Source organism: Thermobia domestica, chromosome 16 (genome assembly GCF_964235325.1).
Source record: "Thermobia domestica chromosome 16, izTheDome1.hap1.1, whole genome shotgun sequence".
In the NCBI taxonomy this organism is placed as follows: Eukaryota; Metazoa; Arthropoda; class Insecta; order Zygentoma; family Lepismatidae; genus Thermobia; species Thermobia domestica.
In genome coordinates this window covers 186,450,428-186,468,135 of record NC_137469.1, presented here as the reverse complement: position 1 = coordinate 186,468,135, position 17,708 = coordinate 186,450,428, and positions in this window count along the sequence as shown.

Below are 17,708 nucleotides of genomic sequence, written 5' to 3'. Positions count from 1 at the left end.
ATACAGGGGTCTATTGCCTTTCATAAGACATGGGTATATTAATGCACCCCTTGAAAAATTTGGAAGAGGTACCTTGGCCCACCACTTAAGTTTTGGAAATTGACCAATTTAAACATTGGGTATTATAGTATAGGACCCTAATATGTATTATGATAAATTTAGATGGTCCACCTTGTTCCCTTTTAGGGGTACCAAATTGCCAAAATATAAACGTAAGCTATACGTAGTACCACGTGTTTGGTTTTTGGTCGATTTTATCCCCTTTCATGAGGTGTTATTACCTTATATGTTTATATGAGCGTATACAGGAGTCTATTACCTTTCATAAGATATGCGTATATTGGTGCATCCCTTTAAAAATTTGGGAGGGGTACCTTGGCCCACCCCTTCAGTTTTAGAAATTGCCCAATTTCAACATTTGGTATTATAGTATAGAACCCTAGTATGTATCACTATAAATTTTTGTGGTCCACCTCGTTCCCTTTCATGGGTACAAAATTGCCAAAATTTTAGTACAACCACGTGTTTGGTCTTTTGACCTAATTTATCACCTTTGATGAGGTGTTATTATCCTATATCGTTATATGGGCGTATACAGGGGTCCATTATCTATCATAAGACATGGGTATATTAATGCACCCCGGGAGGGGTACTTTGGCCCCACCCTTTAATTTTGGAAAATGCCCAATTTAAACATTTGGTATTATAGTACAGGACCCTAATATATATTATTATAACCTCGTTCCCTTTTAAGGGTACAAAATTGCTAAAATATAAACGTAAGCAATACGTTGTACCACGTGTTTGGTTTTTGGTCCATTTTATCCCCTTTGATGAGATTCTATTACCTTATATGATTACAGGGGTCCATTTCCTATCATAAGACATGGGTACATTTGAGCACCCGGGAGGGGTACTTTGACCCACCCCTTTAATTTTGGAAATTGTCCCTTTTATATGTTTGGTATTATAGTATAGGACCCTAATATAAATTACTATAAATTTTGATGGTTCCCCTCGTTTCCTTTCATGGGTACGAAATTGCCAAATTTTAGTACAACCACGTGTTTGCTTTGGCTCAATTTATCCCCTTGGATAAGGTTCTATTACCTTATATGGTTATATGGTCATGTATATATTGGTCGATTTCCTATTATAAGACATGGGTATCTTGATGCACCCTTTAAATTTTTGGAAGGGGTACCATGGCCAACCCCCTTAAATTTTGGAAATTTTCCAATTTGAGCATTTGGTATCATAGTACATGCCTCAACATGTATCATGATAAATTTGGGTGGTCCATCTTGTTCCCTTTCATGAGTAAAAATTGCTAAAATATAAACATAAGCAATATGTTGTACCATGTGTTTGGTTTTTGGCACAATTTCTCCCCTTTGATGAGGTTCTATTACCTTATATGGTTATATGATCATGTATATGGGTTCATTTCCTATCAAGACATGGGTACATTGACGCACCCTTTAAAAATTTCGGAGGGGTATCTTGGCTCATCCACTCGGTTTTAGAAATTGTTTAATATAAGCATTTGGTATCATAGTACAGGACTTCAATATGTACCACTATAAATTTGGATGGTCCACATCGTTCCCTTTCGTGGGTAAAGAACTACCAAAAATCAAATTTCGGAGGTTATTGACCCCTATTTAGCACGTTATATGGGCATATACAGAGGTTTATTACCTTTATATGTTTATGTTCCCTTTTAAATTTGGGAATTATCAAATCACAAAATTCGGTAAACGTTTTCTAGGACCATTGGTGTTCCTCTTATGACCAAATATTCAAAATTTAAAGGTTATTGACCGGCTTTATTATTTAATAAGTACAGGATTTATTACTTTTTCATAAGACACAGGTGTATTTGTGTACCAATCTTAAATTTTGGGAGGGGGTACATTTATTATTGTCATATCAATAATTGGTAATTGTTCTTAAAATTGGATAGTATCTCATTCATTGGGTAAATCATTGTCAAATATCAGTATGATCACGTGATCAGTTATTAACCTATGATGGGATTAGGAGCCCAGAACATTGGTACATTGAAACTTTGTAGGATAATTTGAGAATTGTCAAATGAAATTGCTTCATTGGTTTTGATTATTTCCGCCAAATATAAACGTAAGCAAGACGTTGTACCACGTGATTGTCCTTGATGAGGTAGTGTACAGGGATTCATTTCCTTCGTTGTGGTACTTCTTAAGTTTGAGTACACACACTTTTAGAAAACAGTTGGTTCTACTCAGGTAAACAATTGACGGACATTATTGACCTTATTGAACATATAATGATATGATTAATTCTAAGACTTAGGTATATCAAGAGAAGTATTCTTTAAATTTGGGAATGGTGATAAACAGAATTTTAACATAAGGCGCGAAATTTGAAACAATACATTGAACTTTAGTCACAGCTCATAGTCTAAGATCATTGGTCTGATAGCTAACCTTATTGAATCTTATGACTCATAGACGAAAGGCAATACATGCTACAACAGTTTGAAATTTAATCATAAGGTGATGTAATCTGACACTAGGAAAGTTATTGTTAATGCAACTTGATTGGCTGATCACTATCTTTCCTGCAATCTGATTGGTTGATCACTATCTTTCGTGCAATCTGATTGGTTGATGATTTTCAAATCTTTGCTGCATTCAGTTTTAAGTTTTGTTTAACATTTAAAAATCTTGGTTTCGTTTAACATTTTACACTCACTGATAAATATGATCAAAACCGTTTATTTGTTAATCGAATAGTTAAAAACCGGATAAAGTTTGACGGTTAACCGTTAAACGTAAATTTTTTTGAAACTTTCTGTTTGAAAATTCTTACTTTCAAATTTTTGTTTGAATTTTTTGTTTCTGAATTTTGTTTGAAATTTTTTTGACAACTTTTGTTTCAAAATTTTCTGTTTAAAAAAATTTCGTTTGAAATTTAAAAAATTTTTTCGTTTCAAAATTTTGTTTAAAAATTTTTGTTTGAAATTTTTTCGTTTCCTAATATTTTGTTGGAATTTTTTTGTTTTAAAATTTTGTTTGAAATTTTTTCGTTTCAAAATTTTGTTTGAATTTTTTTCGTTTGAAATTTTTTTGTTTGAATTTTTTTCGTTTCCAAGTTTCTTTTTCGTTTCAAATTTTTTTTCAAACTTTTGTTTCAAAGATTTTTGTTCGAAATTTTTGTTTGTAAACTTTTTTGTTTGAAATTATTGTTTGGAAAATTTTGGTTTGACATTTTGTAAGTTTGTGCACTCATTAGTAAAGAACCAGAACAGTTTAGAGCAAAAACCTCTAATAAATCCTGTACTTATTCAGTAATAAAGCCGGTCAATAACCTTTAAATTTTGAATATTTGGTCATAAGAGGAACACCAATGGTCCTAGAAAACGTTTACCGAATTTTGTGATTTGATAATTCCCAAATTTAAAAGGGAACATAAACATATAAAGGTAATAAACCTCTGTATATACCCATATAACGTGCTAAATAGGGGTCAATAACCTCCGAAATTTGATTTTTGGTAGTTCTTTACCCATGAAAGGGAACGATGTGGACCATCCAAATTTATAGTGGTACATATTGAAGTCCTGTACTATGATACCAAATGCTTATATTAAACAATTTCTAAAACCGAGTGGATGAGCCAAGATACCCCTCCGAAAGTTTAAAGGGTGCGTCAATGTACCCATGTCTTGATAGGAAATGAACCCTTATATACATGACCATATAACCATATAAGGTAATAGAACCTCATCAAAGGGGAGAAATTGTGCCAAAAACCAAACACATGGTACAACATATTGCTTATGTTTATATTTTAGCAATTTTTACCCATGAAAGGGAACAAGATGGACCACCCAAATTTATCGTGATACATGTTGAGGCATGTACTATGATACCAAATGCTCAAATTGGAAAATTTCCAAAATTTAAGGGGGTTGGCCATGGTACCCCTTCCAAAAATTTAAAGGGTGCATTAATGTACCCATGTCTCATAATAGGAAATGGACCAATATATACATGACCATATAACCATATAAGGTAATATAACCTCATCCAAGGGGATAAATTGAGCCAAAACGAAGCTCGTGGTTGTACTAAAATTTGGCAATTTCGTACCCATGAAAGGAAGCGAGATGAACCACCAAAATTTATAGTAATTTATATTAGGGTCCTATACTATAATACCAAACATATAAAAGGGACAATTTCCAAAATTAAAGGGGTGGGTCAAAGTACCCCTCCCGGGTGCACAAATGTACCCATGTCTTATGATAGGAAATGGACCCCTGTAATCATATAAGGTAATAAAATCTCATCAAAGGGGATAAAATGGACCAAAAACCAAACACGTGGTACAACGTATTGCTTACGTTTATATTTTAGCAATTTTGTACCCTTAAAAGGGAACGAGGTTATAATAATATATATTAGGGTCCTGTACTATAATACCAAATGTTTAAATTGGGCATTTTCCAAAATTAAAGGGTGGGGCCAAAGTACCCCTCCCGGGGTGCATTAACATACCCATGTCTTATGATAGATAATGGACCCCTGTATACGCCCATATAACGATATAGGATAATAACACCTCATCAAAGGTGAAAAATTAGGTCAAAATTGGTTGTACTAAAATTTTGGCAATTTTGTACCCATGAAAGGGAACGAGGTGGACCACAAAAATTTATAGTGATACATACTAGGGTTCTATACTATAATACCAAATGTTGAAATTGGGCAATTTCTAAAATTGAAGGGGTGGGCCAACGTACCCCTCTCAAATTTTTAAAGGGATGCACCAATATACCCATACCTAATGAAAGGTAATAGACTCATGTATACGCTCATATAAACATATAAGGTAATAACACCTCATCAAAGGGGATAAAATCGACCAAAAACCAAACACGTGGTACTACGTATTGCTTACGTTTATATTTTGGCAATTTGGTACCCCTAAAAAGGAACGAGGTGGACCACCCAAATTTATCATAATACATATCAGGGTCCTATACTATAATACCCAATGTTTAAATTGGTCAATTTCCAAAACTTAAGTGGTGGGCCAAGGTACCCCTTCCAAATTTTTCAAGGAGTGCATTAATATACCCATGTCTTATGAAAGGTAATAGACCCCTGTATACACCCATATAACTATATAGGGTAATAACACCTCATCAAAGGGGATAAATTAGGTCAAAACCCTCTAAATTTGAATTTTTGGCAATTTTTTTACCCCTGAAAGGGAACGACATAGACCCCCAATACTGATAGAGGTACATACTATGGTCCTACGCTACCATACCAAATTTTTAGATTTGGCAATTTCCAAAATTTAAGGGGGGTGGTCCTATGTACCCTTGCCAAAATTTAGGGGGTGGGCCATAGTACCGCTGCCAAAATCTAGAGGGGGGGTCCTATGTACCCTTAGGTCATTGACCCTGGGCCAAGGTCATTGAACTTTGACCCCGGTCATAAAAGAGAGTGAGGATGAGTCATTCGGGCGAACGCGGGGGCCTACTGCTATAGCTTTGTTGGGGTAAAAACAATCAAACGGAGGAAAAAGCGAGAAAGAAAAGTAGCTATAAAGTTACGAGATTTAGAATCTCTCGAGAAATTCTCAGGTCACGAAAATGAATTGACTGCCACTGAAATCTTACGTAAGTTTGAAGATCAAGCTTCGCTTATGTCGATCTCTGTTAGTCAGTATTTAGACATTATTAAATTTTTGTTGACTGGTTCTGCGCAAAATTGGTACATAAACAATTGTGTTTTTTTTTCACTTCTTACGATCGTTTTGCCGAATTGTTCAAATTAGAGTTTGAGAATGAACAGGTTCGTGCTAACAAATTAATGGTACTTCAATTCAAACCATATGATGCAAAAGTCGACGGAAGTGTGTACAATTTTGTGTCATATAGATGAAATAAGATTCAAGAAATTAATTCCGACATAAAAGAATCGTTAGCTATCAGTATGATTCTCAATTTGATTCCACCTTACTACCGACGTCAGTTAACAACTTTGTCTACTATGAATTTGTCTTCTGTATTGTCCGTTATACAAAGATTAGAAGCAATCCCCAGGTCTGATAACCGTAACAACAGCAACAATCATAGGTTTTTGAAAGTCAACCAGATGTCTGTTAATAAGAACGGTAAGTGTAAAAGTAATCAGAATAACGTTAATGACTGTGATGAGTCAGATCAAGTAAAATCGAACGAAAATTCAAACAACAGAGGTAATCGGAAAAGAAAAAATTCCTGTCGTAGAAACAAAAAGAAAGTGTGGAATAATAATAGTAGTTCTGATAGGCGCTTATTAGCGTAAAAGTGTGGCAGACTTACTTCTATCTAGCCTCACTCTTGTTGTAACAGTACAAAACAGTGGTAATATATTTATTTCATGTAATTATTATGTTTAAGTGATGTGTAATCTTGTATTTTTGTATAACAATTTTGTTTTCGTAACTTCTTTGTCAGAATAGCGTGAGAAGTGCAAATGTGCTTCGTCATTTATGCAATTTAAGTATAATGTGTGTAGAATAAATTTGTTCATTTCCTTTTGTGGAATATTGAGATATATTATTCAAATAATGTTTGTTTTATCTATTTGTTGAAAAGTTGAGTAATTCGTAATGATTATTTGTTTATGTTCTATAGTTTTTGCTTAATATCGTAAAGTAAGTAATGTGAATATTTTACTTTTAAATAATGCCATGATTTCGTATAATGTTTGTGTTATTTTTAATAATAAGAGCGCATATAGCAATATTGTATATCAAATATTAAAGGTATATCATGAGATATATTTGTATATGAATTGTGATCATGCACATATAAATGTTTAATTTAGTGACAGTGCCGAATGTTAAAAGAATAAAAAAAAGACTTTACATATAAAAGCCCCATAAACTTTTATGTATGCGTATAAATGCCCCACGCGTTCGTCGTTTTTCTACGTTAAATGAAACTTTTTCGTCTGATGAAGTGTAACTCGACGAAAGTTTTTATAAAATTCCTTGTGAACTAGTGTTCATCTTGACTTTGGAACAGTGATGATTCTTGAAGTGAAACTACAGTCAGGGTTCTTGAACGTTTACCATTATTCAATGGTGCAGATACATTCCCTTCGACCGCCAATGTAACTGTACCATAATTTTGCTTAAAATATTTCTCGTATAAACGCAAATTCTGCGTTAGTGCATTATGTGACGTTTATCTGAATTTGTACACTTTGTGTGGTATATGTTTCTCATTGATCGTGCTGCCGCCTGGTGGTGCTAAAAGACAGGGTAGAAGAAGAGGAAAAACAAACAAATGAGAGGCAATAGTTAGTTTTTCGAAGTAAGTGTGTGTGTGCAAAGAATGACTCGACAGAAATTCTAGAACAATGTCGAGCCTAGACCCCAATATACTTTTAAAATATATAGATATTAATATACTTTTTAAGAAACATCTATATTCGCAAAACCGCGTAAACAATCAGTAAAAATAGTGTTGTTGATGTGGATGTTTTGGTGATTTTTACGTAAGTCGTTGTCAAAGTAAATCAGCCCCAAGTAATATTTTATAACGACAAGGGGGCGTGATCGAGATTACGAGTGAAACAAAGGACTTCGCAAGTTGCACTTGAAGGTAATGGACTCATGATTACCGACTAAAGTGAAAATGTCGGTATAACATATTTTCTCCAACAGTAATTGCAACATAATGCTGTTATTACGTCAGCCAGGAAAGACTGTTACGTAAACTCTTAATATTGGAAGAAAGGACAATTTCTAAAAGAAGATTATTTCGTATTTGTATTGTGTCTACTAAAATGTGATTACAGTAACAGGCGCCACGACGAACTAAAACTGTTTTTGTGAACGATTTCGAAACCTTTCTACGAACTTGCTACGTAATTGGGGCAATATATCCAAAATAATCAATGTGTTACAGGTATGTTTAACTATTGAATAAATGGCACTCTAATGTTTAGATTTGTTTGTTTTCTCTTTTTCTAGATCGCATGACGAAGTAAGATTATGGTTGTTATGTCACTTGTAATTAATCTATGAAAGTGGGTGATGTTCTCATCTAATTTTCATAACACACCTCAAGTCTTCGCCCGGGTGATTCCGTCCGAATCTGGACCATTACGGTGAGGTGTATCACGCCTTCCTTGAACGATTGTCGTGGGGACAAACTTTCTGAACCCACAAATAAAATAGTGCAAAGCTATATTATTTGAGGGCGAAGAGTAGAGAGTTCTTCACGGTGGCCAGTTAAGGATGGTGTGTACCGGGCAGCGCTAGGCTGTACCGTAATAACTGGTACCTACTGTAATTGTGCAACACATTTCCAATAATTATCAAAGAAATTCATAATTACGGCCGAGTTCAACATGCACATTAGATCAAAAAAGCAGATCTAACTTTCAAACCTTTGTCACAAGTCACATGACTGTTATCATTCATAATCTTCCAAAGTCCAATAGGTTTGTATCACAAAGCATACCAGATATTGTCATTACTTCTACTAATCACGTTTCACAAATCCATATTAATGTTCTCAGTCCATTATTAAGTGACGTAACCATGTTCCAATCAAATTACAGCTTAGTACTCATCATACGTCTCAGTCTATAGAATTTCAAAGAATTAAAGTCCATTTTGACAAATTCACCTGGGAACAATACAAAACATATATATTTCGCAGCAATAGAGCCTTTGCAACCTCATACATCAAAGAACAAACTGTATCATAATATTCATACCATCACAACTTCAATCCAAGAAGCTAGTTCACTTTACATTTCAGTAACTACATTAACCACTTATCCACCTACATTGCCACCAGAATATCTCACATTTATCACTCGCTCGCGACAGTTTTATCATAAATATCAACGTATTAACAAAATCCAAAATCACTTCATCATCACCAACAACTTCAGACAATGGTCAAAATTACATGTGCTTACAAGCTACGGTGCCGGGTTAAAATATATAATACTCTCTCTGACCTCACTCATCCTATCAAGTATTGAAAACATTTCAATGCTCTTTGCAGGAAACAGTAAAACACCATATCCATTAATAAATGATGCCTTATCTATATAGACAGACTTCTCCAAAGCTGATGCTTTTGCTGATTTCCTTCAAGACTTCTTCACACCAGTCAGTCGCACATATTCATATAGACATCCATCCGACACAGTCATTTCATCTTCTCCTTCATTACAACTTCATATTCTTCATATTCTTCTGCAAAAATGACCCTCAAACAGAACCAATCACAGTTCAAAATATCACTACAGTTGTTCGTAACAAAAAGCATAGTGTATCTGTCTTTAATTCAATAAACTGTCATCATATGAAACTATGCTTTCTTATATTACTTACTTTGTTAGCCACAATTTTTACTTTCATTCTGCACACAGTCTATTTTCCTGTCACCTGGAAAACATCTAAGACGTTAATGATTCCAAAACCAAAGAATCCTCGTACCATCTTATCATCCTACCTCACAATTCAATTAACATTTACTTTTAGTAAAACCCTATAACGTATTATAGTAAAACGTCTGAATGCATATATAAAAGACGCCAAATACTTCCCATACATCAAGCAAAATTTCGCCCAGGATATTCAATCAATAATCAACTACTACTCTTAACAAGCATGGTTACACAACACTATAAATCGGTCAACCATCATGTCTTGTATTATTTGACCTCAAAAAGTATTTAACAGAGTAAGATACAGCGCACTTATATACACATTAATTCATCTTCAATAATATATGTATATATATATATATATATATATATATATATATATATATATATATATATATTGTTATATGATGTTTTGTTCTGAGATTGGCGTAGCAATTGTGTACACTTTCTTTTGTGAAATCGCAATTGAGATCACTTCTTCACTCTCCATCCAGCATTACAAAGTTGGTTCGGAGTCCAACTCCCTTTTAGCCTCGGTCTTGAAAACGTCTTTGGCCTACTGGTTCGAAGATGATGAGAAAGTGCACTAACAGTGGTAGAGCTTGGTACTGGAAATCGAAACCCAGGTAACATATGAAGACTGTGAGCTGAATCTGTATTGGAGGGTTAGCTTGACTAAATTAAAGAGACCATTCCACTTTACGTTTTATTTTAAAAAGAAATAAAAATAAGAATACAGATGAATTTAACAAAATCGGTTACTTGGAATTAGAACTTGGAAGTTTTACTACATCACTTAAGTGGGAGCACAACCCCTATAATACTCAATGGGTGCTAGAAGGTTTTTATGCTAAACCGCGATTTATTGAAGATAGAGAAATTGTGAACTTTGTACATCGCAACTTGCATTGGCCCAAAGGGAAAAGTGTTAATTCTCGAAGAGGGAATTTGATCACGAGTTATAAGAACTTCATATTCGTCACTAAACATTCTCAAGGTGCGACTACAAATCTCCAAGTGCTCGTCCCGAGTTGAAGGGGGAACTTAGAAAAAATAATCACCTACCTGGCGTTATACAGAGCGGCCGTGTCTGGAGAGCACACACACTCGTCGTCGGTCTATTGCAGAATCAACCGGCCCGGCGAATAGGCCTCGCTTATAAAGGCGTTTCGTCCCACGCATTTCTGCCATTTCTGACGTCGCTCGAAAGCGACGTCACGAGCCTCATCGAGCTTGGGAGAAACTTTTTCACGCGCATGCTCAATAGTGGTTAAGACTTCTAGTTTTTCTATGATTTTTCTCTATCACGCCGGGATTGAAATTCCTCTTTTACATTTATTTCTACAGTTTTTATTTTACACCTAGCTCTAACTACATAATAGATTTCATGTATTTATTGCTTTCGTGGTATTCCTTAAATATTGCATCTAGGACCCGGCACTGTGATCTGAGTAAATCAGAGCCAGGGTCATACCACTAATACATGCGTGTGGATTGGTGTCAATGAGGCATCAGGTCGCTAATTCAATCTGAACCTCAACTGACTCCGTTCTCCTTATCTCTCTTTTCCTTGCTGCACACATAATTTGAAAAGCGCGGGCGTCTCGCCCCATAATTTGAGTCCGGCTTAGGACTTCGAGGCACAACTGTGTAACAGTTATCCGCCGACCTCGGTAAAAAAAATAAACAAAAAAATGTCGAAAGTTATCTTTCTGGCATTTATATTCAATTACAGAAACGGTTGTCCAAGGCAAGTTGTTGGTAGTTAAAGTGTTAATATAGAACTGGCCTTACATAAGGCGCTAGGAACCTATAAACAAAATTTTCCTGAGGAATTTGGACGAATACACTGCAAGAGAGCGGGATTGTAAGATTTCATGTGTCTTAACTAACTATAGTACGCTTAAATGTTACTCAAATCCATTAAAAAACTAGTAGATTAAAAATATGTAGGATGAAACCTTACAATCATGGAATCCTTCTAGCTTATAACTATCAAAAGGTTTCGTGTGAACTCACAATAGCATATATTTTTTTTAAACCAATTCCTAATCATATTATTAAGCATGACTTCGAACCGATTATGAGTACAACTTCTAATATTATAAAGAAAATTAAGATTTTGTGAGTCCACTGATTTGCTAATTACAATTTTATTTACTGTACTGAGTACAATTATAGTTATACGTGTTAAATGTGCTTGTCTCAGGCTACTAATTTTATTCAACTATAAATGAAAGAAATTTTAACATTAAATACACTCAAACAAAGTAGCGTGAAGCGCTTTAACGTTTGATTGAGATGGACGATAAAATTACATGAGTAGTTTTCATTGGTTATAGTATAAACCAAATGGGAAAAACATGCAATGATCTAGACTAGTACACTCGATTGCGTTACCTTAATTTTTTTTTAAAATTATTGCGGGGTTGTGCCTTACAGTTTGTGAACAAAATTTCTTATGTTGTTTCAATATACCAGTTATACTTCATAAATCGTAAGCTATACTCTACTTTTCAGAATCAAGTGAATATTTTATGACCTGTAAGGAAAATCTAACTTTGAAAGTATTTGAGTACTCCATTACATAACTGGTAATGTAATTATTTGTAACATAGAAGCGATTGCATACTAAATGATTAAATCGCGTATGTAAAAGAACGTGAATAATTAACAACTAGCGAAAGTGCGTCTATACGCATTTTATATTAAACTCATCTTAATGTTATCGAAAAATGAATCTCACATTATTAGTTATTGCTCTCTACATTGATAATGCAATAAATGTAATATATTACAAACTTACGGTATAGCTCTGTCCTATACAGGGTAATCATAGTATGTACATGTGTTTTTCTAAACTTCTACTCAGCCGGATTGCTATTGCAACCTCGATTTGGTTTCTCTCATCCTGTGTGGTATACATTACACTAGACACATTAATATTTTTCGTATACTGGCAATATTCAGACATTACCAACCAAGTAGTGCACTTTAGCGCACCTAGGGATTTATATACCATTACTTTAGATTTCTTTTTCCATGAGTGGTTCTGTTATCAAGAGGGAGACTGAATGGTTAACATACTGACCCTATAGTTAGTGTGTTAGCTTATGCCCTAATGGCCTGTGGTAGTAACAGATACAAAGTCTAATAATCAAGGATGCAGTTACATTTGCTGTACCAGAGTACATGTTTTTACAGGGGACTACATAACGTTTCTTTATAATAAAGGGGGGAATGTTAGGGGGGGTTTATAGGTTAGTATTGTTAGTATTCCTATTCTTATTATTTTTAATAATAGTATCAACGTATTTTATGTCTTTTTATTTTTAATACACACCGAAATCGAGAGGGGTTTCTTTGCGGTTACAAAGGAAATTTGACGAAGTCAAGTTACATCATGTTTCATCATGTTAGTGGATCTTGTTGATTTATAGAATAGACTTTAAACGCAAAAGTTAACCACAACATAAGCTATGGATGATATGTGTTAAAACACACCGGAAGTATGTTCCGTTCTTTCTTTTAATTCTACTAGCCTTGACGGATAACAGGCCTCGATTTCCGTTGTGGTGAACTTTTCTGTTTTTTAAATCTTAAATACATAGTGTAAGGGATTTAGTTATGCGGAGAATAATTATATATGGAGACGACACGGTGACCTGTTGTTGAGCAACAGTTAACTACAATGTGCAATGGATAATTTAATAAACTACTTCCTTGTCTTTTTCGCTTCGGTATTTGACAAGAGATAGCTATACAGAGGGTTCCAACACTTACGGTCTTTAACATGGTGGAATGAAAATGTGTAAACTCGATTACCATACCCACATATAGGCTTCTTTAAATGTCTGAAACAAACTTGTACTTTTACTAGACCAAACAATAGAAATTGAATTTTTACATTTAGATAATAACTTTCCATGGTTTTTGGTCCGTTAGATCGTGGATATTACAATGAAATTGAGTTGAGCAAGTTTTAAAGTCTCTTGACATTTCTTACAATCTTCTTATGATTTGTCACAACGCTGATTTGAAAAGAGTTTATATTCCTTTTATTTTGAATCTTATTACTTGTCCAATTTTTTTTTTTTTTTTTTTTTTTTTTTTTTTTTTTTTTTGGTGATTGTACTGATAAGAGAAGAGTTTTTCACCTGTAAGCAATGAACTGAGGTAAGTCAATGGGAGTCTGTCCGTAGATAAAAGCGATTTTTTTTTGTCACAGTAGGAGTTTAAAATTCTTAAGGCACAGAGAAAGTTCTGTATCCGGATGGAAGTTTAGATTTTTGATCACTGTTGTCCACTAATAAACAGTGATGGATTGAACCATAATAATAGTCAACTTCCATATCGTCCCTCTGGATCAGCCCTGGATGGGGCCGACAGGCTGCGATCTAGATCCTTGGATACCTCCAGATACCAGGGGGGGCCTTACTCTAGACATCACACTGGGAAGGCAATGGATAGAGATCTGCAATCAAAGAGGCTATTAGACTACATAATCATTAATACGTTACATAATAACCTTGGCTTATTCGAAGTATTTGTTTATATAAGAAGTCCACTGAATCCTTCTTGTAATGGTTCATTATATATATATATATATTTTAACGGGGCTGACCACACATTACTATTAGGATGCCTCTTGGGTTTGAGCTGTGATGGTGCGAAGATAACGATAACATCATGATGGAACAAGTTTTTCACAAGATGATTAATGTACCTAACTCGGTTTGTTTCCACGTGAGTGGAATGATAATGAGGGAGGAAAGTGGATTATTAAATATACTTTTCATTTACTGCAATGATTAATGGGTGATGAGTCATCTGGTGAGTAAATCCAAGGTGCTTTACAAGATGGGCATTACCTTGTTTGTCATGGGTACGTCAGGACGTAATTGCCTTATTGACATACATTTGCAGTATAGTTTGTTCTCAGATATAGTCAGGTTGAGGAATAGAGTGTTAAAAGGAAGTTTGACTTTAGCCAGCATGGCGGAAGTGAGCTAATTATACAACTTGGTGTAATGATAAGTGGCTTGTAAATTATCAGCTCAGCTGACGAATGTTCGGAGAGAGAGGGGACAAGGGGGTTTTGCATCGCAACTGAGAGAATACATCTAGTATACTGTTACAGACGCCGGCTTCAGACCAGGGACATCTTAACATTGTCAGATAAGTATATTTGCATTGTTTTCCTAATTTAGAGGATAGGAGTGGTCAGTCGTTTGTTTGGATTGCTATGCATGAGTACGAAAAGTTTGTTGTATACGGTCTTTTATACCTTGAAATGTTAATATTATTTACCCTTTTTTTTAAATTGAATTTTATCAAGGATAAAGCTTAGCAAGTTGATGCCATACTTTTAAGTTACTTCGTAAACCACAGAACTATTAAACAGAGTTTAGATTCAACAAGATTTAATTAAATTTAACTATACCTTTACAGATATACCAGTTAAGAGGATTAGTTCCAAAGTATCGTCAAAATTTCTGGCAATTAATTGAACTAAAAATTTAAAACAACTCAAGGAAAACTGATATAAATTTTAAACATGCAGAATTTCATAATTGAACTGCATTTCTAGTTTTACACTTTATTACACCTTGTGTACCCATAGTGTTCAAGATAAGACGTATCTCACAATAGGGCAATCTAGCACTTGATAAATGCTCAGTTAATGTGCATATTATTTTTTTTTCACAATTGTAGTGTCTCGCTAAATCTTTGATAATGTGTTGTCTCAATTGTTATAGGTTTCTTGAATTAATATTGTAAGGTTCGGGAGCTTTGTAAAGTTAATTATTGACAAATGAGGCCCTCAAAGGAGGGAGTCTTATCTTGGGCACATTTTGATTTGTTCATTATATTGCATCCCCTTTTATAGGTAGCTTAGTAAGAATAACAAAGGAAAATGTCAAATTCCTTTTTTTTTTTTTGAAATAAATTGATATTCAAGTGATTAAAAAAAATTAACTTTAACCTATAACAAACATAAGAAATGAAAATGAATAGTCAGTTATCTCCAAGTAAATTGATAATCAAATGATTAAAACTTAATAGCTTTTAACAAAAATATAAAAAAGGAACATGAATACTCAGTTATTTCCAATGCGCAGGTCCTTTCAGTTCTTCCCACCTGGGCAGGTTCTGCTGTTAGACTTCTGAAAGGAAAGGCCTGAAACGAAAAATTCTCACACACACACATAGTATTATAGATTGGACGCGGGGACCTGAAGTTGAGTGTAGTGTCCCGGCTACTTAATAGTCGAAATTTAACGAACTTGGTAGTTAAGACATGACGGGATTTAACTAATAGTTACATTTATCTAATTTCTCAAAATTAAGTATGATACTAATTATTGCACTGTGCTAATTATTAAATATGATAACCAACGAGTTTAAATAAGAACTTAACTTTGTGGTTCATATTTTTTCAGCTTGTTGGGATATACGTATCATCCTTTTCTCGAAGAACGCACAGGAAAGAGAAAAAAAAAAGACTTTGTGTTTCCAGAGACAATGAGGGGAGGTTTCCTGTTACGGGGTAAGTACTATCTCCCTGAATTGTTAGTGTATTATTTTTGAGACATGCGTTTTCCATTTCTCACACACACAAATTATCAATTCGTTTTACTAGTGAGTGTTAACATAGTTTAGTGCTGAACTCGAGTGCAACGAAATCGCAGTTCGTATCCTGGGAATATCCCATACAGATTTTGTATTATTACTGAATTAAGTGGAAGCCACAATGAAAGTTAGTGACCAAAGTCATAGTTAATCAGTGATTATAATAAGTGCGTGTTGCATTACTAGTGAATTTAGTGAGTGTTTCCCTAAGGACAAACAAAAACGTTGTTTAGTGTGTGTCACTCATACAAAAAGTGCGTGAGTCGGGACTCGATCTCCGACTTATCTGTTGTCTTCAAAGTTAGATACAATTGCGTAACTGCCAATAATCACTGATAATTGAGATCATTTTTACAACGAAATTAATTTTGACAGGAATACTCCGGGTCTCGAACTCGGGACCCCTAGTGATGATATGTGGTAAACTAAGTGTCTATTGACAGTATTTGATTCTAACCTACTTTCACATAACCAATTCAAAAATAAATTTGCGCTCGTGAGGAGCGCTAATTAAGATATAGAGATAAAAGCAATGATCCTTCGGGGGATCGATCCAGAGGTCGTTAAGAATCAATTGCTTATCTGAGACTAAGGTGTATCCCAATCGTGATGATTTATGGGGCAACATTATTATTATTATTCATTTCATTCTGATGTCATTTCCCTATTTTTACTTTATTTATCTATTTTCCCGTTATAAGTGTTGGTGTGTAGAGAAGCTACACGCAACAACATCCTGAGTCCTTGTTAGCAGCTGGACTCACTTCCGTCACCCGATAAGAGGTGATTTGCTTTTAGTTTTAACGCTGAATGAAAGACGAGTGTTGAGGAAGTATCCGTGAACGTTTTAAGTATTTGCATCAAAGCAAAATGCTATTCGATTAACTTTTTAATTTTTAAAGATTACACTTTGGTTTGTTTATTTTGACATTTTATTTCACTTAAAATTTATAATTACTGTCACGTTTCTTATATCTATATTCCAAAGTTCGTGAAGCAGCGCTTTCCCACCTATTACACAGGGCCGCTTATGGAGAGGGCCACCAAATTTTGAAAGTCTCCTGACTTGTAGTTTTAACATCTTTTGACGGGTATAATCATAAGTTTTATTCTGAATAGAATTTAGTTAGTTTATGCCAGATTCATTAAAAACAAGTTGACAGAGCTCGAGTGTGCTTAATGTGAATCATGTAGAGTATGAAGGATTCTGGTATTCGGGTCTTGATATTCACCACGACCTGATGTACAAGTAATGATTTTCCTTCAGTGTTTTACTATTATTGTTATTATTATTATTATTATTATTATTATTATTATTATTATTATTATTATTGTACAAGTGATAGCGTGATTTAATACCACTCTGCGTTGTATTATCAGCGTTGTGTGCCTTTTAATTCAAACAAAACTAAGATTTTAACTTGTATGAAGGCAGTTACACAGGGATGATTGAAAAACACGAGTATAGTGGTGTAGTGGTAGAACAACATCTGGGAAGTTACTATAGCCCACAATGATGTCAGTTTTGTAACCGTTACTTTACATAATATGGCGATAGTAATATACTCAAGTTAGTTACAATCAGCGGGTTCTAGCCCATTACCCAATGATGGA